The sequence below is a fragment of the Lathamus discolor genome, chromosome 3, assembly GCF_037157495.1.
Source record: "Lathamus discolor isolate bLatDis1 chromosome 3, bLatDis1.hap1, whole genome shotgun sequence".
Lineage (NCBI taxonomy): Eukaryota > Metazoa > Chordata > Aves > Psittaciformes > Psittacidae > Lathamus > Lathamus discolor.
The window spans coordinates 98,492,700-98,505,310 of NC_088886.1; the positions used below are offsets into that span (position 1 = coordinate 98,492,700).

Below are 12,611 nucleotides of genomic sequence, written 5' to 3' on the forward strand. Positions count from 1 at the left end.
GGCACAAGTAGTGATGAACATAATTCATGCCTAAATTAAGAAGACGTCTGGGCTTGTGCAGTCTAATTTCTGTGGTTTTGGATTAATATGTTAATCAGGGCAAGAACTGAAGAATTAGTGATCTTTCTTTAGTTTCTCAGGTCCTGCTGCTCGTATCTTAAGAAACTGACTATCCTATGACATTTATGAAAGTGAGCTAAGTACCTCATTTGTCCTCCTCCCACTCAGAGCCTGACAAAGTTAATTAAGATAGATCCCAAACATAAAGCTCAGTGGTTGTCTTTGCAGAGATCCACATGAATGCTCCTTTTGTACTTATTTGCTGATTGGCTGGTTTAGCTTCTGCAGCCCTGGTCAGATTCATCATAACCCTTAGCGAACAACTCAAGTGCCTTTTAACTCTTCTGGAGTTGTGGAAATAGAACATCAGGTTGTTAAAGATGCAGTAAGCAAGGATTTGTAGTGTTATGCACTATCTACGTTATATTTTGTAATGTAGACAAACTTTGAGGAAAGAAAAATAAATGAAAAATTCAGAGCAAAACCAAACCCAAACCCTCTTGATTGAATTTGCCTCCAGTCTGGTGAGGTGGGAAGAAGGCAACCAAAGCCACTTTTGATCCAGCCAAAAATCTTTTGTTGTCTATTCTTTATTACTCATTCAAATAAAGATTTTGATGCCTATTGTATAAGCCTATTTAGGATCCTCTGTGTGTTGTTGTTTTGCATTGTATTCAGGCAATCAGGACATTATATATGGGGTTTTTTTAGTATGAATAAAATACAGCAGACTATATATGACTTGTGTAAGAAATTGCCAATACAAATGAAAGCCATTATTCAAAGCCCGGAATTACAGCTAACCATGTGACCCAATGTAGCTATTATAAAAATCATCATGTGGTTATGTGGATGTTTCTGTAGAAAGAACTGCTGCCTGGTATTCTAGTATATCTAGTGTTATGATGGCAGGTTCTCAAAACCTCAAGCATCTCTCAAAACAGGTATAATCAGGTCTTTCACATCCTTGAATAACTTCTGTATTTTGTTATATTCCAGTTTTGGACCACAAAATGGGAGTATAATATTCTGCCTCATGTTAAAGGCTTTTTGAAGGCAATACAGTGAGAGATCTATGATAACCATACCAAAAAATTAGATAATAATTTCTTACAGAGTTACATGGTTTTGCTAAGGTTAATAGACCTTTGCTTACTTGCTTTGACAGTCAGGTGGTTTAGCTTTTTAGCTGAAGTTTAGCACTAGCTGATTCGCTGTCTTCAAATTGTACTATGGACATATGATAATTTCTGATTATGAAGAGATGAAGGTCTGAGATAGATGTGTTTAGGTAAAATAAAAAAGTCCATATAATAACGCAAAAATGTCTTTCATCTCATATATTCGGCATATTTCCCATATTAAGTCATCAAACTGATCTGGATTTTGAAATACATATTGTCTAGGGCATTTTCATGGTATGTGAAACAGGGAAACCTATGGCATACTTAAAGTACCTGAAGTTTTCCTTCTGTCTTCATTTGAAGTATCAGTACAGAATGTTTCATTTGAAGTTAAGTGGTAAAATCTGTAATAAAGGAAATTCTTTTTCAAGTATGCACATTTCCTTCCTTATTCACAAAATGTTACTTCTTACACCAATATCATATTCAACTTCATCCATATCTGTCTCTTGAAATCATCATCAGTTACCTGAACTCTACTGAGAGACGTCTTTAGCTCATTTTGAATAGGCTTTACTGTTTCCTTGATTAAATAATTAATATGTTAAAGATGATACAAACTGTACTGTTCAGCTGATTTTTAGGTGTAATGTTGGCTATGTTTGAGTAATAGATCCCTGCCACCAATTGGATTGTTTACCCCTTCAATATAGGATAATTTTTTTAAGTTGGCAAAGAAGAACATTTTATTTTTAAATATCTGTTTTTAAGTGTTATCCATAACTTAAAAGTGCATTTATCCCCCTAGGAAATCATAAAATTAGATGACCCAATGAACCTTTTTTAAAATTACCTATGCTCACTTAGTCTTTACAGTGCAATGGTGCTCAGTTCTAAAACTGCTAAAATAAAGGAGAATTGGAGGAAGCAATTAAGGTGCTTCTGAGGCTATCTTGGGATATAAGAAGATCAGTGTCTAACTTTTGTACAAAACCCAGCTGTTTCTTTTATATTACCTAATAGTTGCCTTAGGTTTAATTGGAAAGAATTATGCCTTCAATTTTTGACTATGGAAACTAATAGGTCTAAATTTAGATAAAGGTAACTTCTGAATTCTTACCTGCTAATTGAATGAATCTGCGTAGATGAATCTAACTTACAAGGGCATCCTATATTGTATCAAGATGTATGATTTTTTTTTTTTTTTAAATCTGAATTAAGAACACTCTTTGCCAAGATCTCAGTTGCTGGTATGTTTTGAAAGCTGGTGAGTAATTTGATATTTAGGATGGGAAGGCTAGAAAGAGAGACACTCTTTGTTTTGGCCAAGTTTAGCTTTGAACTGGAATTTTCTTTTCAAAGATCTGTGCAACCCATGCCAAGTAAAGGGAAAGTTACCAGCCTTCCCTATATGTTGAAGAGTTTTTCCAAACTCTATCATAGACATTAGCAAACTGTAATTTTCAATTTACTTCAAACATAAAACAATGGGAATAGAATTCCGTATAGCAACAAGACTAGAGGCCTCTTTCTTCCTGAAGTATTTCACAGAAGAATGCTGGCAGCTGAAAGAGGTAATAGTTCCATTCATTTGTTCTATCTTTCTTTTGTCCTGTTGAAATCTGTTTCAGTTTTTTTCATTCCCACTGGTTTGTCAGATGTTATTTTGATATTTATTTTTGTTTGTTTGTTTTACTTCAGGTGTTAGACTTTTCACTCTCATGTTTTCTGTCCTGTATTTGGTTATTTTCCATTCAGAACATAGGACAGTGTTGCTGCCTGCAGGGTGGAGTTCTGTCTAAGTATTCCCCCAGCAATAGTTGAGACCAACAGGATATGGTTGTTGATTTTATCCACAAAGGATCTGTTAGATGCATAGTGATTATAATACAGTATGACAAAATAAGGAATTTATTCATTGCCTGTCAGTGAGGTAGCTCTGTTTCATATTTGCTAAGCATCTACTGTAGCACTATCAGATCTCTACTTCCCTCCAGGTTGAAAGTAATGTTCAGAGGCTGATATCACAGATCTGGAAACATGAGGTAGTTGCCCTAAAGGCTGTACCTTTAAACTGTAACTGCAGTAGCATGGCTCCTGTTGTGGAGAACTATTTTATCAAGGGAAATCAGAGTTACTAGCTAAGGGAGTGGCAAGCTGTGAAGAAGCTGATCAGAGTATGTCAAAGGATGGATTGAAAAATGCTGAGAGAAATAGAAGCTGAGTGATCCCTGAGGTCAGGGGAGGCAGGAAAGACAATTTTTGGTTTAATGGGATTGTGTTGCAAATGTTTATAAATTGCGGTTTAATTTCAGATGGTGAATATTGTTTTTAGGAAGAAACTTGTTTTGAGGAGGTAAATCTAGCAGACCTAAATAGTGCCAGTGGTTCTGCAAATCAGATGATCTCAGTAAAGGATTACAAACTTAATATTTATGAGCATCTACTAATTTTGACTCCTTGCACAGTAGTGACAACACTAGGCATATTGGTATAGCTGAATAGTGGGAAATATCTAATAAAATATAGCTGGTATTGTAGTATTTTTAAGGGACTCAGAAATGGCAGTGGTTTGGTTTGAAATACATCTAAGAATACAGTTTGCTACTTTGAACGTAAAAGAACACTTTTTCTTCTGCTCTTGAAGAAGAACCTTCCAGTCGTTCAATGGAAGGAAGATGTAAAGCAAGTGTTGTAAATCCAGCCAAAGTACAGCCTTCTTGATATTAATGATCTATTTTCTAATTCACTGCTTTCTCATTATTTAGCTTTTACTTCTATTTGAGAGAGTGCACAGATAGATTCTCTGCTTAAGTAAACTGAGCCCCAGGGTCTGCTTTTCTTTCCTCTTCTACACTTGTTGACGAGATACTTTGTTGGGGAAAAAGACACAAGATCTTGTTAAAACCTTCCTGAATTAATTGAGAGCTTTTACACTGTCCTTCACAGGCCTTGAAAGACACATCCAAAAAAGAGCTACATGCAAAGTTTTGTATCTAAAACATACTGTGATTGGTAAACATCTGAAATGGAATCGCAGAATTCCTGACTCAAATGATAAAACCAGCTGAAATAAGAGTTGTCAATTAGTATGTACCTGTTATCTTGCACACATTGGCAGGACAGCTCTGGGTCTCCAAGTTATTCAAGTACATGAAGAAGGGGAAGTGTAAGATTAAAAGAGTTACAGAGTATAAAAATGTATTTTGAACAATTGTCTGAGAAGGATTAAAAAAAGACAACTTTCAAGTTGCTAGACTTAGAACAGACTATGTCGTATTCTGTTTATAATAAAGGTAGATTTCTCTGTTTTGTACTTTGCCAGCCTGTTCTCAAGGAGAGGGCTGGCACAGTTGTGACCAGCAGTTTGAATAACTGACGCTTTGTGGCTAGTGAGTGCTGCAAGGATATACGTAGGTCAACACAGGAGATAGCTATTGCCACCCGGTTTATTTTGTGTAAAACAAGTAATGCCACAGTCATTTAGCGTTAATCATCATTCCTAATCTGTGTGGATTTCTCAAAAAAAACCCCAAACCAACAACATTGTTAGGAATGAGTGTTCCCTTTGTTGGGATACTTAGGAAGAACAGATATGGAACAAATTTGGATGCCAAATTACACCCTCGTCACTTAACCTTACATTAGAGAATGTGTTGAAGCATACTGTTAGCCCTGATTAGGGAAGCATGTGCTGCTGTCACCCCTATTGTCCCTATTCTGTCCTTAAACAGAATACATTGGTTTCCAAGGCTGTTCAGTCCTGTGCTTTTCATCACTGTCGAATTCAGACACAGTGATGAATAACCATATCACAGTGGTTATGGCAGGATGAATGAGAGCCCTCTATTTTATTACATAAAGGGGTTGCTAAACATTGAAGAGGCAATTCAAGTTGGAAAATCTGTGTCTAGCATTTGAAGGACTGATGATAGGCTCACTCTGGTTTTGCACCATAGCCTTTAGATAGTAATAATTTTGTAATTTTACTTTATTTTGAAATAAATAGAAAGTAGCAATGTTTATAACCTACACATACAGGTTTTATTGGGGTTTTATTTATACATGAACTAGTTTGGCTTTGCAGTTTTATATATATTCTCCATATAGGTGGATTTACACCCATATTATTAGAGCCCTGATCATCTGTTTATTTCTTGTGAGAGGGAATGCCACATATTTTCATCACATATTCCTATCAAACACCTACTGGATGTTCTGATAGTATTTTTCAAAGATACTGCGGTATTTGGAATTATGTCTTTAGATCATATGGTAGATTCTGATACTTAGTTATGGATGTCTCAAGGCAGATCCATAACACAAAAACACCCAAATACTTCCTCAGCTCTAATTCAGTTCTTAGCTTCTTCTTTAAGAAATGAGAGATGTGATGATGTTTTCTGAGAAATACAATGATCTTCCATATACGAAGTCATTCCACTTGGGCTATACAGTTGTTATCAGTCTATCAGTTCTTTTGAAGGCTTCAGAATTGTTTTTCTAGTGCCACTGCAAAAGTTGCGCTAGAAATGTCTACACAAACAGGGTATTAGCAAACAAAAGTTTTGGACTCTTGGTTCCCCTTGGAACGGAGCAAAGTATCAAAGTGAGGTAACGAGCTGTAACATGCTGCAAGGAGAAAGGAAGCACAAAGAACAGCAGGGAAATTGTAGAATGAGGCAATTGAATAATTAATGTAAATAGGCTAATTGCTAATGTGAGCTTTCTTATTTCTTTACAATACATTGTCCTTCTTGACTGCTTTTTAACTGGAAGCTATATACTAAAGATTAGGCATGTTCTAAAGACAGAAGCCAGCAGTTTTTCTGAACAAGTATTGCAGACACTAAAAATTAGAGGCAATAAAGAGCACATGACCACAAAGGGGAAACAATTTTGACAAAGTGTTTCATGGATACAAACAGATCAGGTGCAGTGCCCATACAGTGCACTGCTAATTAAAGTTTATTATTAAAAAAAGTAAATCCTTTCAAGTTCAAGTTTGTGCCAACAATTCTTTGCATTTGTGAAAAATATGCACCGTGTTTTTAATGGAATTTACTTCCAAGTGAATTTACTAATTCCTTAATGAAATAATATTTTGCTATTGAAAATCAAACTGCTTTACATTCTGAAGGCTTCTGCCCCTTTATTTAAAACACTTCTCCATGTGGTACTATTAGAGCATGACGTGGTGAGAAATTATGTTTTCATTTAGTAAGCCATTGTGGTAGCTTAATGTGTTTACCTGTAATTTTAGGTTACAGTTCTGTGTTCTGTCTCCTTATTGAAGTGGGCTGTGTGTGAGTACATTTTTCTATTACTGCAGCTCCCTCAGTCAGTTTTTTTTTACCACATTACATAAAAGGGAGAGGTGTTCCTGAGTAGAAAGCTTTGCTGTTAGCGTTTGGAAATGTAGCATCATTTATAAAAAACAAGTGATAGAAAAGCGTGAGTTATTTGAAAGAAATTGCATGTAAGACTTAAAGGTGACCCAATTTAAAGAAAATAAAGAACGTTAGAAACAGGTAAAGATCCCTGACATCTACAAGTGTTGTTTACACTAAGACTGGAAGAAATGATGATGACTGTTTATGGCGACCAAAGTGCACACAGAAGGCTTTGCTCATCTGCCTACAGATGAGCTATGGTACCCTTTTATATATACTGTAGTCTGTTCCATACATGCTGGATCATGCTTTCTCCTTTCAGTGTCAATTGTGTATGTGTTAATGGTTAGTTTATTCATTTACAAGGTGCACTGAAACGTCAGTTGCTACCAGCAAAAAACATGAAGCTCATACTGTGTATCTTTAAATGTTGTATCTAGATGTTACCTGATCACCCCCTTTAGCATACCACAGGTGTCCTGTGTAGAACCCTGTTAGTTTTGGATGAATTGCTGATATCCTGCTTTTTCTTAGTCCATATCTAACCATTTATCACCATGCCTCCAGCTCTTGCTCCTTTGCCTGCACACGTACAATAACATGCTTTCTATTTTACAGGCCTCTGTATTCATCTTACGCTTGACTAAGTTATATTTATTATCTGCAGTATTTTCTGCTTCAAGCACAGCAAGTACTTGCAGACCCAAGGCCAGAAAATTTTCTGGTTTCCCAGCAGATGCCTTTCTTACTGGTCCTTCAGTATTGCCACAAAATATTGAAACTGCAGTCCTATTGACCCAGCCTCAAGGCAAAAGACTACAAGTTATGACTTTGACAGCTCCTTTGAAATAATGCTGTTTTCCTGCGAAGTAAACACAACTCTCTCAAACAGGGTATCAGCAGGTATGGTGTGTAGTCATGCTGGGGGGAAGCATGTGACTGTACAAAATTATGTTGCTGGTTTTGCTTAACTTCGGTTCACCCAGTTAGGAGCAGATTGTGCCACTTAAGCTGCTTTCACCACAGGAGATAAACAGTAGGAGATTATATGAAAATAAAGGGAAAAGATTTCTCTGACTCTGTAGGTGACTAACCTGTATGTGAAACTTCATCATGTGATGCTGGCATGGAGACAGAGTGAGGTGGAGTGTGGGAAACACATTTGCCATTCCCCTGCAAAAGATAAGGGAATGACAGCTCCCTTTTTTCCCCTCTTGGGATTCCAGAAAGGTCAGTTCTTCCTTCTTCTGGCCTTTCAGTGAATGGGACTGTCAAATCACAAACTCATGAATCTTTTTCAGAGGAAAAACTCTAAAATTGCTATGTAGATTAGCATGCTGGTAGGTATTGGCTCTGACTGGATAACACCCTACATCTCTATCTGAGGTTAGCATCTGTAATATAATACACAAGAGTTCTTAACCCATGACAGGGAGGACTCAGATCTAAATTATATATAATTCTATGAAACACTGCGCTGCTGCTGTTAGCACTGGTTCTCACAATTAAACACAGCATGGATCTTTCATGAGTGCATGTGACTATTGTAAATTCTTTCCAGTATGCTTGATGAAAAGAATCTTTTGTATTTGAAATAAGCAGCAAACATTTATAGGTATTTCAACCCAAGATACAAGAAAGTGATAGTATAGTCATGGGATAGAGCTCCCTCTCCTATTTTCTCTCTTAGCCATGCTACTGTTTAGAGGGTGGGGACAGAAGCTTTGAGAGCTAAGATGGTGGTAGCAACAAATGAGTCTGCACACTTGCTGCCTGTGTCCAGTTCCCCTTATCATGTAAACTGGAATAGTTCTATTGATGAAATTTAGATTAATTCCAGACTTTGTATTAGAAATTAAGTAAAAAAATGCAGTTTGCTTCTGTTTGTAACATTCAGAACCTCAGATGAAGTTGGTCCCTCCATTGAAGCCATTTCTGCTTACTAAATAGTGGCTTCAAAAACCTAATTCAGATTATTCTGCTGTGAGTTTGAACTAGCTGCTAGCTCACTTAGTTCCAGTGATGGTAGGAAATGAAGCTATTTAATGGCTGTTTTTTAGTGTCTTAACTGAGAACTGGGTCAAACCCCAGAGGATATCAAGAACTGGATCATTGTAAGAGCTGCACGTGGTTATTATACTGCCACTCATTAGGCATGAAATTTTAACTATCCCAGTGTTACTCTCATTTGACTTTCAACAGTGCTTGAGTGTCTGGCTTGCTGTATTGAGTGATTAAAGGTAACTTTTTCCCCTGAGGAATAGTACACTAAATCAGTATGCAAGAATGTTGCAAGCAGCTTGAAAGCACTGTAATTAACAAAGTGAGCGTAACGTTCCCAAATCTAGCCAAGCGTCTGAGAAGAAAAATTAGTTATCAATATTATCCCAAGATTTATTTTTCTTTGAGCTGGATAAAGTATAGTTTCTCTTACAGAAAAGATCACCATCCATCTGCTTTGTAGAAATCTATCTGGAACTCTTTTTTTTTGTTCAAATATAAGAAAATACTCCAGATATAGTATGATTTAAATTTGCATCCCTTTTAGCAATACAAGTTCTAATGATATTCTAAAACATGCAGAAGGATTTCTTCTAAGATCACTGATATCATTTGGAAGATACTCAAGACTTCAGATTTGACTGCAAATGTACCTAAACAATGTATGTATTCTTAAACCTTACACAGATGGAATATATGTGAAGCAAAAGAATTTTTCTTCACAAACGAAAAAAGCATGAAAAGCAAAGAACACAGTATATTTTCTGCTTAGTTATCTGTTTGTAACACCAGCTATAAAATTTGAATTCCAGGGGTCCATGTTAACACTGACTTTTATTTTTTTCCTTTTATTGAGTGAGCTCTGCTGACACTGTGATTTACTATTACAGTTGTCATTTAGGTTCGTGGAAAATGTATCTTGACAGCTTATTTGATGCCTATGAGATTACAGTATTCTATGTAAGCTGTACGATATATTTGCTTTTGAAAACCATAATGTGCATGTGAATGTATTTGTATACATGTGAAGTTTTCCTACATATTATATGTTATTTTTATTTTAAAAATATTATTGCAGAGATAAAAAATAATAAAAAAAAATATTGCAGAGAGGCTGCCTGCGCTAGTAAGTCCCATGGACTATTACCCACTTCTAGTGATCCATGTGGGTGCTGGTGATATAGATAGCAGTAGCCTGGAGAATATAAAGAAGGACTACAGAGCCCTGGGAGAGGTGGTTAGGGGCTCTGGAGCTCAGATTGTCTTTTCATCAATTCTCCAGGATAGAGGGTAGGACCCTAAAAAAGCTAGGAGGATTGGCCAGGTTAATAAATTCTTAGAAGAGTAGAGCCATAGTCAAGGGTTTGGATATCTTGAACACAGGACCCAATTTAGTAGGCCAGGTCTACTGGGGGCTGGTGGAGCTGGTCTGTTTTGGTAGGAGGCTTGCCAGACTGGTCAAGGATGCTTTAAACCAGATGTGTTGGGGGAGGGGGCATCATTCCATCCCAACACACCCGGTCAGTTGCCAGCACCTATAATAAATGCTTGGAGCAATGTATAGATATTCCAGCCGCTCCAGCCAATGAGCCGGCTTCATTTGGAGCTCGGCTCAGATGCCTCTATACAAACGCTCGTAGAATGGGGAACAAACAAGAGGAATTAGAGTTGTGTGCATATCTACGGGGTTATGATATAATAGGCATCACAGAAACATAGTGGGATGGCTCATATGACTGGAGTGTTGGAATGGAAGGTTACAGGCTTTCTAGAAAAGACAGGCCTGGCAGGAAGGGAGGGGGAGTTGCTATTTATGTTAGGGATAGGCTGGAGAGTATGGAACTCTGTCTCGGGACAGGTGAATAGTCAACAGAGAGTTTTTGGGTCAGGGTTAAAGGGAGAATAGCTATGGCGGACATTATTGTGGGGTTCTGTTACAGACTGCCTGAATTTGTGGAATTTGAGGATTTTGTGGATGACGCGCTCTACAGACAGATAGGAACAGCCTCACACAGGCCCTTGTTCTCATGGGGGACTTCAACTACCCTGATATCTGTTGGAGAGACAATACAGCCCGGCACGAGTTATCCAGGAGGTTCCTCGAATGTGTGGAAGACAACTTCCTTCTACAAGTAATAGAGGAGCTGACAAACAGAGGTGCCATGCTTGACCTCATGCTCACCAACAGGGAAGGGCTCGTTGGAAATGTTATGCTCCAGGGCAGCCTTGGTTGCAGCAATCATGAGATGGTTGAATTAGACATCCTCAGGACAGTGGGAAGAGTGTGCAGCAAGCTCACTGCCCTGGACTTCAAGAGAGCAGACTTTGGCCTCTTCAGGAACCTGCTTAGTAAGGTTCCATGGGATATAGCCCTACAGGGCAGGGGGGCCCAACACTGTTGGTTGATATTCAAGGATCACCTACTACAAGCTCAGGAGTGTTGCGTCCCAAGTAGAAGGAAGTGCAGCAGGAGGGCCAGGAGACTTCCTTGGATGGATAAGGAGCTTCTGAGGAAAATTCAAAGTTAAAAAAGAGGCTTATAAAAGGTGGAAGCAAGGACAGGGGCCCTGGGAAGAATACAGGGATGTTGTCTGGGAAGCTGGGGACCAGGTTAGGAAAGCTAAGGCCCAGTTAGAATTAAATTTGGCCAGGGATGTTAAGGAGAACAGGAAGGAATTCTATAGGTACGTAGTGAATAAAAGATAGACTAGGGACAATGTAGGCCCCCTCTGGAAGCTATCAGGAGAACTGGCTACCCTGGATTTGGAGAAGGCTGAGGTTCTTAATGACTTCTTTGCCTTGGTCTTCACTGGCAAAGGCTCTGACCACACCACCCAAGTCTTGGAAGGCAGACACAGGGACTGTAAGAATGAAGACCTTGGGCCCACTGTAGGAGAGGATCTTGTTTGAGACCATCTTAAGAACCTGAACATGCACAAGTCCATGGGACCTGATGGAATCCATCCGCAGGTCCTGAAGGAGCTGGTGAATGAAGTTGCTAAGCCACTGTCCATCATATTTGAAAAATCATGGCAGTCAGGTGAAGTTCCCGGCGATTGGAAAAAGGGAAATATAACCCCCATTTTCAAGAAGGGGAAAATGGAAGACCCGGAGAATTACAGACCAGTCAGTCTCACCTCTGTGCCTGGTAAAATCTTGGAGCACATTCTCGTGGAAGGCATGCTAAGGCACATGAAAAACAACAAAGTGCTTGGTGACAGCCACCATGGCTTCACTAAGGGGAAATCCTGCCTGACCAATTTGGTGGCCTTCTATGATGGGGCTACAGAATTGATGGATAAGGGTAAAGCAGTTGATGTCATCTACCTGGACTTGTGCAAAGCGTTTGGCACTGTCCCACACGACATCCTTCTCTCTAAATTGGAGAGATATCAATTTGATGGATGGACCACTTGGTGGATAAAGAACTGGCTGGACGACCGCACACAAAGAGTTGTGGTCAATGGCTCAATGTCCGGCTGGAGACCGGTAACGAGTGGTGTCCCTCAGGGATTGGTGTTGGAACCGGTCTTGTTTAACATCTTCATTGCTGACATGGACAGTGGGATTGAGTGCGCCCTCAGCAAGTTTGCCGATGACACCAAGCCATGTGGTCCGGTTGATATGCTGGAGGGAAGGGGTGCCATCCAGAGGGACCTTGACACGCTTGTGAGGTGGGCTGATGCCAACCTTATGAAGTTCAACCATGATAAGTGCAAGCTCCTACACCTGGGTCGGAGCAATCCCAGGCACAGCTACAGACTGGGCAAAGAAGAGATTCAGAGCAGCCCTGCAGAGAAGGACTTGGGGGTGCTGGTGGATGAGAAAATGAACATGAGCTGGCAGTGTGTGCTCGCAGCCCAGAAAGCCAACCGTATCCTGGGCTGCATCAAAAGGAGTGTGACCAGCAGGTCGAAGGAAGTGATCCTGCCCCTCTACTCTACTCTTGTGAGACCTCACCTGGAGTATTGTGTGCAGTTCTGGTGTCCTCAACATAAAAAGGACATGGAACTGTGAGGATGGTGAGGCACTG

General features: G+C 39.1%; 1 protein-coding gene across 4 annotated transcripts in view; it reads left to right on the forward strand.

Annotated features, from left to right (window-relative positions):
- Positions 1–12,611, forward strand: part of SH2D4B (SH2 domain containing 4B) — a 73,381-nt gene that overhangs the window by 37,227 nt on the left and 23,543 nt on the right. The gene's annotated exons all lie outside the window — the stretch shown is intronic.